Raw genomic sequence first — 13,597 nt, forward strand, 5'->3', positions numbered from 1 at the left:
GAATATACTTCTAGAAATTATTAAATGTATTTATAAATTTGCCAATCCACAGAATGCTAGTTTAACAGTCCACAATTACTTACTTCTTAGTTTTCACTAGGAATAAAGGACTTTAATGGTTAAGAATTCTAATCATTATACATAATTAAAGCTACTTAGAAATAATAAGAGTCAAGCAGACAGTTGTTTTATTCTGATGCTTTTGCAAAAGAGAGATTCATGAAAAGGACCCTACTGAGTACTGTTGACAGCTGACACCACTATCGAATTACAAGGTGTCAAAACTTGGGTACATATTTCACAAATAAAGAGGCTCCACCTGACATCTGGTCTTGTGCAAACACTGGAATTTCAAAATCAAATTGACTAGGAAGAGAAGTAGCCAACCTGAGGCAGACAACTTCCTCCCAAGGCATCAGATCAAGAACATTTATTTTCACTTCTCTTTCCCTCCCTGACCATTCTTTTCCTAATTCTTACACCATAAAAGTCGTTATGATTCTTTTGTTCACCTTTTGTCTTGCTCTAGCTGGAATGATAATGCCACTGTTCTCATATGTCAGGCTATTGCAAGGGAGGCTAATCCAACTTTCAAATGACTTTGCCATGATGCTAGTGATCCCATAGTTCTGCCCATCCCAAACTTATCCCTGATTTCCAATGCCTATTTCTCTGAAACAAATTCATTCCCTTCTCTGTCATGTCAGGCTCCCTAACCCTGGACGTCCATGTCCCTGTCTCTGGTTAACAACCCCAAACCAGGCTTGTGTCAAGACTCTCTACAGAAGAAAGGACACAAGGCAGGGGAACCAGAATAAAACATCTGCACAGTCCTCAGACCCTTACGTTTTACTGGCTTCCATGGCTGTCACCTTTCCAGTCCCCAGCCACAGACTCAAAGGGAATTACCAGGAGGCATTCATGATTCTAAATTCACTTCCTTTGGCAGATCCCTACTCCTCTGACTTGGAGTAAGTGCAATGAGACTATGATCAGGAACCTCATTTTCACTCTTGAAAATACTGCAGAATCTGTTGCTAAAGCAGTAGCTTCCCAACAAAAATCCCTGCACTCTGGCAGAAGTTGTTCTTGATAATAGGATAGCCCTTGGTTGTCTTTTAGCTGAGCAAGGAGGTGTCTGTTCTGTGGACAACACCACCTGCCACACTTGGGTTAACACTTCTGGGAAAGTTGATACTCAGCTACATATCACTGATCAAGCCAGATGGCTTAAGAAAGTGACTCCTTCACTGGGGTCTTTCTCTGACGTCTTTAATTCTGATTGGTTTGGGTCTTGGGGACCAAGGTTCCATAGTGCACTCCAGACATTGGGGATGACCCTGCTTATAATAACCATAGTCGTCTCCCTGGTGCACAGACTATGGTTATTATAAGCATTTTCGCAAAGCCTTCAAATGTGTGTCTGCAGCTGCTAACCACCAAGCAATGGTCTCCCTAGATCAAGAATGTCAGAAAACGAGAGAAGAAATTTATCAACTTAAAGAATGTAAAACTAAGGTCATGGCCTGTGACTACCATACAGAGATTCAGCAAAAACTGCAAGCACTCCAGAGCAGGAGCTGGGAATAGAGCTAATGCCTTACATTTTTTATCAAGTCTTTCAGGCTGGAAGTCTGATGAAAAGGAATTGTTAAAAAACAAAAACAAAACAAACAAACAAACAAAAAGACAACAGGCCCAAATTGGAGTTGCTAATGCTAAGCCACACATCATCAAACTGAGACTTAATTATTTAGTTTTAGTTCTCTCAGAAATCGAATCCTACACCAATCAGTCAGGAATCACCTGATCAGCACTAGTAAGTTATCTGCCTAATAAAGCCCTTCATTTGCTAAAGAAAAGTAACCTTGCAGTAACCAACCCACGTTTTTACCTCATATGACTTCCTTCTTCTGCTCCCTTCTGCCTATAAAGTCTTCCACTCTGTGTAGCTCTTCAGAGCTTCTTTCTCTCAGCTAAATGGAATGCTGCTCGATTCAAATGAATTTTTGTTTTTCTTTTAACAACACACACACACACACACACACACACACACACACACACTTCACCACCAGCAGCCTAGAGCTTCAAGGTGTTGTGTTTTCTTTCTTCTTGTTTGCTTGTTTGTTTATTCGTTTGTTTGTTTGTTTTTGGAGCTTCAAGTGTGTAATGACTGACTGTAGTCTTCTCTTTATGTCCACCGTTTTAGTCCCAGGGTGTTCCCTACCACTAGCTGATGTTCTCTCTGCTTACTCATTGCGTATGCCTTCTGTTTCCCAGCTCAGTGGGACCTCTGTGACAATGTTGTCTAGGAGAAGAGACTGAAAGTGAGCTGAGCTAGTTCCCCCATTAAAGCCTACTCCCCATCCACAGATTGGCATGGCTTTGTGTCATGACTAGCCAGTGTATAGAAACTTCTGACTCCCAGGGGATGAGACATAGAAGAGGAATGTTTTGATGAATGTACAAGTAAAATCCGTGTGCTGTGTGCCCACAGTGGTGAGCACGGAGCAGCTGGGGACAGCAGGAAAAGCAGCAGCTGGGAGAAGGGACTTTCCAAAAGAGAATGGGGAAAGTAGAAAACCATCCATACAGGATAACAAAGAGAGGAATTAATTCATTAATCCACCACTTTTCAGTTTTGCCTGGGGCTAATTCTACTTACCCTTTAATATCCTCTAATTTTTTAGCTCAATATCCAGTGACTTAGATTAATACAAACTATTGCGCTTTTTTAAAACTATTTTTCTTTATTTTTTTCTGAAACTAAGAGCTTAATGCCTGTTTTCTGTTTTTGTTATATGTATTTCAGAAGTAAAGACCCAAACAAAATTCATATTCTCCCACCTGGGAGTTTCCAAGATTAATGTTCCTATATACAAAAATCAACTAGGCTACAGGTAGTTATCAGCACATTATGCTTCATATCTGGTAACACAGTTTCCTTTCAACTTGCAACTCACGCCATCTAGTGACGTAATCTGGTTTTACAATTTGACAATTCCAACAAGTATACTGATTTCACCTCTGAAAAAGATAACTTGTAATTATTGGTTTCCTACTTAAATTAATGATTCTAAAAATTTTTTATCGTATTATGCCATTATGTGTTAAAAGCATTCCAGCCCTAGCTGGTTTGGCTCAGTGGATAGAGCGTCGGCCTGTGGACTGAAGGGTCCCAGGTTTGATTCTTGTCAGGGGCACATGCCTGGGTTGTGGGTTCGACCCCCAGTGGGGAGTGTGCAGGAGGCAGCCAATCAATGATTCTCTCTCATCATTGATGTTTCTATCTTTCCCTCCCTCTTCATCTCTGAAATCAATAAAAATATTTTTAAAATAAATATTAAAACAAAAACATTTTGTCTTATGATTCTATCTACCTCCTTTCCTCCCTTAAGGTAAGACCAAAAGTCATTCAAGTAAATTTAGAGCAAAGCTCTTTGAAAATTAGCATTAGGACTGTCTTTGACCTCCCTTTATTACAGTTCTGTATTGAAATGTCCTGTGTTCCCAGGACACTGATAGCATCACAGGAATTAAAGTACTAATTCTAGGACATTTGACCCTTACTGACTGACTCTAGTCTGTCAATGTCAGTCTTCATCAGAATGCTTTATTGAGCCCAGAATGTTCAAAGAAAACAATAGACTCTTCCCTGCCCATATGCCCTATGGAAAATGAATGACCTGGAAGCGGGGGGGAGGGAAGGTCAGTGTCAAATATGTTTGGAAAGCATAAGTTCATTTCCTTTAGAGTTTTACAATGCCTATTAACATAGTAAAAACTTTAAGAAATCCCAACTTAAGTTTTTAATTTGTGTTTAATTTTGTTAACCTCTGTGCTTCAGATTATCTATTAGCAATTTAGCATCTTTTCCCTGCCCTCCTGTCTAATAGGGGAGAAGGCTGGGGAACAATGTTTCCCAGACTCTCCTGCCAGCATGCTTCTGGGTTATAATCTACCAGGGAGAGACATACACAGGAGACTTAGAAGGAAAAGAGAGACAGAAGCAACTGTTTTTGCTCCATTATATATGTAGATATATGACCACTGAAACTCATGAATCCCTAAAAGTTTCCCTGCAAATCACCCACTTCTCCTTAAGAAGCTCACCAAGCAGTAAAAGGAGAAATCATAACAATAATTTGAAAGATTTATTGCCTTTACTATGTACCGTCATTTCCTAGCCCAACCACCTCCATGAGCAACTTGGACTCAGGGGTGGACTCAACAGGCACCAGAGCCCCACTGAAAGGAGGCCTGCTCCGTGGGGTTGGCCACTGCATAGCAGGCCTGCTGCTGTAGGTGCAGCTAGTTCCCTCCGCCAATTGGCCTGGGGTCAGTCCCTCCCACTGAAGTGCCAACAGCAATCAAGGCTGAACTGCAGCAGGTGGGTGCACTGCATGCAGCCCCCAAGGGAGTTGCACCTGGAGTACCCAGCTTGGGTGACCAAGGAGGCTGTGCCACTAGACCCTACAGGACACCCGCTGCATAAGACCATTCTACCAAGACCAGAACATGTAGCAGCTCTATCTAATACATAGAAACAAACACAGGGAAGCTGCCAAAATCTGGAGACAAAGAAATGTGCACCAAATGAAAGAACAGAACAAAACTCCAGAAAAAGAACTAATGAAGGCAAGCAGTCTACCAGATGCAGAGTTCAGAACAGTGGCTATAAGGATGCTCAAAGAATTTAGGAGAAGAGTAGGTGACTTTAGTGAGAATTTCAATAAAAAGATAGGAAACATAAAAATGAAGGTAGAAAACATAAAAAAGAACCAGTCAGAAATGAAAAATGCAATAACAGTATGCCTTACAAGGAATCAACAGTAGATGAAGCAGAAGATCAAATCAGCGATTTGGAAGATAAGAAAGAACAGTGAAAAGAAAATGAAAAATCAGCCCTAGCCAGTTTGGATCAGTGGAGAGTGTTGGCCTGTGGACTAAAAGGTCCCAGGTTCAATTCCTGCCAAGGGCACATGTCCAGGTTGCGGGCTTGATCCCCAGTAGGGAGCGTGCACGAGGCAGCTGATCCATGATTCTCTCTCATGATTTATGTTTCTCTCCCTCTCTCCCTTCCTCTATGAAATCAATAAAAATATTTTTTTTAAAAAAAAGAAAGAAAGAAAAAGAAAAATCCCCCCAAAATGAGGAATGAGGATAGTTTAAGGAGCCTTTAGGACAACTTCCCTCATACCAACATTCACATCATCAGGAAAGAGCAAGGGATTGAAAATCTATTTGAAAAAGTAATGACAGAAAACTTCCTTAACTTAGTGAAGAAAATAGACAAACAAGTTCAAGAATCCCAAAGAATCCCAAACAAGATTCACCCAAACAGGCCCACACCAAGCACACCATAATTGAAATGCCAAAGATTAAAGACAAAGAGAGAATCTTAAAAGTAGTAAGATAAAAGCAGTTAGTTACCTATGAAGGAGATCACATACACTGTCAGCTGATTTCTCAACAGAAACTTTGCAGTTCAGAAGGGATTGGCAAGAAATACTCAAAGTGATGAAAAGCAAGGACCTTCAACCAAGATTACTCCATCCAGCAAAGCTCTCATTTAGAATAGACAGACATATAAAGTGCTTCCCAGAAAAGAAAGAGCTAAAAGAGTTCATCACCACCAAACCAGTATTGCAAGAAATGTTGAAAGGTCTTCTTTAAAGAAAAAGAAATCAAAAATATGAATAATAAAATAAAAATACATACATGTCTAGCAACAATTACTTTAAGTACAAATAGATTAAATGCTCTAATCAAAAGACATACAGTGGCTAAATGGAAAACAAAACAAGACCTTATATATGTTGTCTACAAGAGACTCACTTCAGATCAAAAGACACACACGACCTGAAAGTAAAGAGATAGAAAAAGGTATTTCATGAAAATGGAAATAACAACAACAAAAAAGCTCTGGTAGCAATACTTATATCAGACAAAATAGACTTTAAAACAAAGACTATAACAAGAGTCAAGAAGGGCCCAGCACCTTAGCCTGTTTGGCTCAGTGGATAGAGCAATCAGCCTGTGGACTGAAGAGTCCTGGGTTCAATTCCAGCCAAGGGCACATGCCCAGGTTGCGGGCACAATCCCCAGTGGGGGGGGTTCAGGAGGCAGCCAATTGATGTTTCTAACTCTCTTCCTCTGCCTCTCCCTTCCTCTATGAAATCAATAAAAATATATTTTTAAAAAAGTAGAAGAAGAAGAAGGGCTTATCAACTCCACCTCTGGGTACTTATTTGAAGAAACCCAAAACACTAAATCAAAAAGACATATGCACCTATATTTTCACTGCAGTATTATTTACAAATAGAGGCCCAATGCATGAAATTCGTGCAAGAGTAGGCCCTCGCAGCCCTGCCCCTTGCTCACTGGTCATTCAGGAAGGTCGTCCAGAAGGTCTTTCTGGAAGGTCATTCTGCCTCTAATTAGCATATTAGCTCTTTATTATATAGGATAGACAAGATATGATGGCAACCTAACTGCTCATCAATACATGAATGAATAACGAAGTACAAGCAAACAATGGAATAAGACTCAGCCATAAAAAAAAAAAAAGAAGAAGAAATTTTGCCATCTGCAACAACATGAATGGAACTAGAGAATATTGTGCTGAGTGAAATAAGTCAGGGAATGACAATGTGATTTCACTTATATATGGAGTCCAAAAAAAAAAAAATGAACAAGCAGAATAGAAACAGACTCATAGATACAGAAAACATTTTGACAGTTGTCAGATGGGAGGGAGATTGAGGGCTGGATGTAAAAGGTAAAAATAAAAGAAAACTCATTAGGTTGTGTGCTCTTCACTAGATATCTTGGTACTAGCCAGATGTCTGAAGAGCATGCTGCTTGTGTGCACATTCTAACCACTTCCACTCATTCTGAAGGTCTGTCATAGAAAAAGCAAACAAAAGGATGCTTCAGCCATTGTAAATAATGAAAATGTTTTGTTTCTACTTCTCTAGGCAACAAGATTGCATTGTATATTCAGCAAACTCTATCAAGAGGCCTTGATTTTTATAATACTTTAAGGTATTGTGGTCTCTTCAAGGCCATCACTGCATGCTGGAAATATATTTTAAGTCATCAAAAAACTGTTATTATAAACCTAGTCTTTTAAATTAGCAATGCTGGGAGAAATAAACATTCTCCAGCCTGATTTTAGTTTCGGAGAAATTAGCATTAGAAAGTCACCCCTACAATAATTTGTAATATCTATCTCAGGTCTTTCCTGAAGAAACAAGTGAATGAGCAGGAGTATGGAAGAAATAGGGGGAAAGGTATTGAGACAAATTTGAAGATGAAAACTTTACACTTGTCTAAATATAATTTAATTTTCTTCATCAAGTATATAGACATACCCAGATCCTCTGTTGCATAGCTCCTATGAAAAAGATAGGGGTTGGAGGTGTTAGCAACTCTATCTGTGCTTTTAGTCTCATGTGTAAGAAGTATCTTATATAGAATTAAGTCTGGTCCAATTCTTAAAGTCAAGATCAATTATTAGTGATAGATTTTTCAGTTAAATAAAAATATCCTATTTAGATATATACATTTATCTGTTTTCTAAAACCACATGTAAAAAGAGTAAATATCATATAAAGCTTAAAAAATTATAGTAATCTGCAAATAAACCTAAAAAATCCCTAGAGATTATTTACTCCAAATCATATGATTTCAAGAAGGAAAAAAAAGAAGTTCTGAAAGGTTGTGATTTTTTTTTAGAGCCATAGAGGTGATTATAAGTAGAGCTAGGATTACATCAAAAGCTCTGATTCGTGGTCCAGTTCACTGCCTCTTTCATATCACATCTGCATAATCAAGTATTCCCAGGAGTGATGTTTATTACAAATGACAATAGTGATTAACCACATTCTCAGTATTTCCTACGTGAATACAGATTTCAACACTATGATTACTACAAAGTGAGAAAACTAGCTTTCCTTTTTAGCACAATGACTCTTAGACTAAATTGAAAGAAATACTTGTCTGTATTTATAAAAATCTAAATTATGAAGTATTTTGCTTAGGACATATTTCATTCTATAGAGTACTTGGGGCTGTTTATAGAAGTGCAATTGTTAAATATAAATAAAAATGTATCATCAGAACAACAGAGAAAGATAAGTTGGAAGAGGCAGTTACAGGCTGTGGTGTCATGAGGGCTGGGTAGAAGAATTAGGATATCTATGATGATCAAATTTATGATGGTTGTTCAGTTATCAATTTGATGCGAAGCTGCCTGAATGTCAAAATAAAAAAAAAGCATGGTCAGTTAACATTGGACATTACCCACTAAAAGAAAATATTCTAGTTTCCCAGGGAACGCAAACATTTCCTACACCTCATGCTAAAATGAACTTCTCTGCACGCTCTCTCTCTGGAGCACACTTGCACCTTTCCTCCCCCTTTTTTCCCTCAGGTTCATACCTTCGCTTTCTCTCTCCTAAACTCCAAAGGCTCTTCTTTTGCCTCTGTAACTTGCTTCCTAAGTCTATGCAGCCCAGCTGGCTCACTTCTCCTACTTCTGTGACTTTATAAACTTCTTATGCCAGAAAGATTAATTTAATTAACTTCTCTCAGAGGTCATAGAGCTCATCTACACCGACAAACAGCTAAGGTTGTCTATACATTTTTGTGGTAAGTAGTAATAATTAAATTAAGTTTGTAATGTTAGTAAATGTCAAATATATTAAATCTAAAAACAAGTGCTCCTCATGAAAGAGTGGGGAATTTCGGAGGAAAGGTGTGGGGGTTGCAATCAGCCAAAAACCTTGTATGCATATACTGTGTGCATAACCCAAGGACACAGACAGTAGGGTGATGAAGGCCTGGGGGAGGAGGAGGAGGGAGCGGGCTGGAGGGGGCGAAGGGTGGGGGGAAGGGACATATGGAATACTTTCAACAAAGATTTTTAAAAATAATAAAATAAAATAAAGAAAAACCGGTGCTTCTCAAAAGATGGGTGAGGTGCTAACACTATTAGAACCACTTACTGCCTGCTTAAAATGCAATTACTGAGTACCTCTCTAAATCTAAAGAATCTGAATTTCTCAAAGTGGGATTAGGAATCTGTATTTGATAAATTCCCCAGGCACTCTAAAATTTGAGAACCACTGACCTAGGGTTTTGAATCCATACCAAAAGGAGGGAAAAAGAACTCTACATGGACACAGAGCAGTCCAAGTAATGCCCAAGAGGCTTGAAATAGTGTACAAGTTGGGGAATTATGATGTGTTTCAAACATAAAGTGAAAGAAAGGATGGAAGGAGATGAGGTTGGAGAAAGGGGTTCCAGGCTGTCCTCACATGGAAGTCATTACCTCTCTTTCCCACACTCCCTCCTCACTCTCTTTCTCCCTTCCTTTCACCAGGTTCACCTATTTGCTTTAAAACAACCCCTCAATTGAAAATTGAAAACAATTCAGGCCTTAGTCAGGATTTTCACCTTTATCCTGAGAACAAGAGGAAACCATTTGGCAGACTTAATTAAATGAGTAGTCAGAGCAGGTTTTCTTTTTAAGTTTATTCTCGTTGCTGCATTGAGAATGGTCTGAGAAGGAATGGACAAGAAAGATTTGGACAGAGCAGCCAGGTGGTGATGGGTAAGAGAGATCTTGGTGAACTGAAGTGGTGGTAGCAATAAGATCGAAGGAGTATGGGACAGGTGTGGAAAGTATTTCTAAGGTAGAATTGATAGGTCTTGCTGATGGGTTGAATGATCTTTTACCCTCTCTGCATCCACCCCCTTAGGCATTTAACTTTGAAGTGTCCTCTGCCTCTGTCTCTGGACTTGACCATGTGCCTGGCTTTAGGTAATAGAATGAAGCAGAAGTGCAAGTACGGTGCTTCTAAGTCTACAACTCGAGAGGCCTTGCTCTTTCTTGTGTTTCTGTCATCTCCATGAGGACATTCCTGAGGTAGCCTACTGGCATGGAACAGATACGTGGCAGAGACTTGAAGTCCCCAGTCAGCCCCGTTGAGACTCGTCTAGATCAGTGGTCAGCAAACTCATTAGTCAACAGAGCCAAATATCAATAGTACAACGATGGAAATTTCTTTTGAGAGCCAAATTTTTTAAACTTAAACTATATAGGTATGTACATTGTTATTAACTTAATTAGGGTACTCCTAAGGCTTAGGAAGAGCCACACTCAAGGGGCCAAAGAGCTGCATGTGGTTCATGAGCCACAGTTTGCCGACCACGGACCTAGGCTACCCAGAGTTTTGATAACCATGGGGATCTATGTAGTCTCCCCCACATGACCACATGCCTTGTGATCTAATTCTGAATGCCTCTTTCATGTCATACGAAGTACAGGAATCTGAAATCGACCAATGGTCAGTTTCCCCTTGAGAATGTTACAGAATTTACCAGGCGACTGAAAAATACACAAGAGTACCCGGAGATACAGGAAAAACCCATTTATTTCCAGATGTTTCACATGTACTAGTACAGTGACTCGGGGGGTCAGTTCTTCAAATCCTGAGTAAACCCATATGGAGGAAGCTTTCTCTTTATACCCTTTGGTTTCTTTGTCCCCCATATATGGACCAGATTTCCGGACCTTTCTCGGGCTTTGCAGAAAAGCCCAGTGTGTTGGGATGGGCCCATGAGACCACACCTAAAGGCCTGGCCTGGCGCCAGCACTGATAATCCCCTCTGGGGGTTGTGTATTGTTCATAGTTTAGGGCCTCTGTAAAATGTGAGTATTTAGGTAAATAGGCCTTGCAAAACAAGATAATTAAGGAAGGGACAGTGACTTGATTATAGGCTAATAAGAATGTGCATTAGGGATACTGTCTAACTAGGTACAGAGTCAGGCTGCTGGTCTCCCCGCAAAAAAAAAAAAAAAAAAAAAACTTATTCTCCTCATCAAGAAAACAGCCGATCATCACCATAGTGCAAACAATTCTTCTGTCAACTAGAATTTTGAAAAATGTTGGATAGTAGACTATTGTAGGCTATAGAACATAAGCTCATAAAGGCAGCAACTTTGCTTTACTACTGCATCTTCCATGTCTGGAACAGGGTTGGTCCCATAGAGGAAGCTCAGTAAATATTCATTCATTCATTCTTTGTCAAGGACCAGGAAGTAAGTATTCAATGTCGTTGAACATTTATTTTAGAAATCAACTTTCTTTTAAAAAATTTTTCACTTTTAGGAAATTCTACCACAATTATTTGGAGACAGAATAAAATCTCTTAACCTGCCAATTTTTTTCTATTGAGAATAAGTAGAAAAATGTAGGTTAAAGCTATGATTTAATGGGCATTGAACAATGATCAATAATGATTTGTAATTACCATTTAGTCATCAGCATAACAAGGAGATTTTTCTTTTTCTTTTCTTTTTTTTTTAAGTTTTATTGCTTAAAGTATTACAAAGGGTATTACATATATGTCCTTTTTTTCCCCCCCTGCCCTTGACAATCCCCGGTCCTCCCCTACCCCCCAGTGTCTTATGTCCATTGGTTATGCTTATATGCATGCATACAAGTCCTTCGGTTGATCTCTTACCTGACTCCCTCCTGTCCCCCAACCCTTTCTGGCCTTCCCGCTGCAGTTTGACAATCTGTTTGAGGCAGCTCTGCCTCTGTATCTATTATTGTTCCTAAGTTTATAATGGTCTTTATTATCCATGAATGAGTGAGGTCATGTGGTATTTTTCCTTCATTGACTGGCTTATTTCACTTAGCATAATGCTCTCCAGTTCCATCCATGCCGTTGCAAATGGTAAGTTCCTTCTTTTTTACAGCAGCATAGTATTCCATCGTGTAGATGTACCACAGTTTTCTAATCCATTCATCTACTGATGGGCACTTAGGTCAAGGAGATTTTTCTTATTCTGTCATTAAAGTTCATTCTAAAATAGTGTATTGCCTTAGGTAAATATCTAAATATCTCATTATGTTCCTGTTTTACTCTAACATTTTACAGCTACCACAAAAGACAAATTACAAGAGATCCTAGGGGTAAATAGTAAAACAAATATATTGCATATAAATTATTGAGGGTTTTTTCTCATAGTTTTTATGTCACAACAAATAATGCCAAATTAGATGCCTACAGTTTGTCACTAAACTCCTTTTACAAAACCAATAATGACTATTGATATTAATGTTGCTATCATTTAGTTGAAAAACATTTTGTTTTCCTGTGGATATCATATTAAAACCTCTCAGTTAAAGCAATACATAAACCATGATACTATATTACTGGGTTATAAAGGTTCAAGCACATTTTAAAAGGTAATGTTACCACGTAATAATGACATCATGTCTTTGGCAGCATTTAAACATCACCTCTAAAATATTCTGCAAATCACATAAAACAGCAAAAAAAAAAATTTTGTTCATATGAGCTATTACAGTGCTATCAAGTGCAAACCTGGAAGATTACAACCTCTATAAACTGATCACTGACATAATTACACTTTACATCCTAACATGCACTGGCAGTGGCCTAATTTACAGTAACACAAGCAGGTTCATGAGACAAGTAGATTAGTTTGTGGCAGCAATCGAGGACAAAGGACTAAAATCACCAGAAAGAAAAGATCAGAAACTCCTCAAACCCATGTCATGTGGAAAGCTCTATCATTGTAACTGTTATTGATTATTATTCTGGGAAGATTACAAATCAGAAATTAGTCCAGATATATGATGATAAACAACATAATTCTCTAAGAAGTTAGGACTATTTTTAAAATAGCTGTTAGAAGATGTACTGTGCCCTAGCCAGTCTGGCTCAGTGGGTAGAGTGCCGGCTTGCAGACTGAAGGGTTCTGGGTTCCATTCCAGTCAAGGGCAAGTACGTTGGTTGCAGGCTCCATCCCACCCAGGTCGGGACATGTGCTGGAGGCAACCAATCAATCAATGTGTCTCTCTCACTAAATATTAATGGAAAAATATCCTTGGGTGAGGATGAACAACAACAACAAGAAGAAGATATACTGCTATAAGAATTGACGAATGAATCTTGGCGACACACAAAGAGTTCTGGGATTTAATAAAATAAATACAAAAAGCATTGTTCTGGTTCTACCACATTCTAACAAATGAAAAGAATAATCTTTAAACTAGGTGTGGAATTGAGGATTTATCATATTTAAGGCAATAGCCAAAGACACTTGCATTTTACACCCACAGATATTTATCCCAAGGAGATTACTGAAATGTGTCAAGGTTTTAAGAATGAAAATAATCTACATTTACCTGATTAAGGATTTTGTGAGGTAGGGTTATTATTACTCTTCTATAGAGCTCTTCAAATCACTTTTGCATACATTATTCAATTTATCCTTCAAAGATCCCCACAGGAGCTAGGTTGGAAGTATGTTATTTCTACTTCTTACAAAAAAGACTAAAAGGAAGAATTTTGCTAAAACTTTGCATGACTTTAATTCCAGTTTGCATCAGAATGATAGCTACAAATCAACCTAAAGATCCAAATCTTCTAATTTTCAGGTTTTCTACTCATAGTCCTATAATGGAAGACATTTGGAAGACTACTGTAATTTATGAATAATTCAAGCCATAACTAATATTTATAAAACAGACAAACAAAAAGATTCAATTAT

This window comes from Myotis daubentonii, chromosome 1 (assembly GCF_963259705.1).
Source record: "Myotis daubentonii chromosome 1, mMyoDau2.1, whole genome shotgun sequence".
In the NCBI taxonomy this organism is placed as follows: domain Eukaryota; kingdom Metazoa; phylum Chordata; class Mammalia; order Chiroptera; family Vespertilionidae; genus Myotis; species Myotis daubentonii.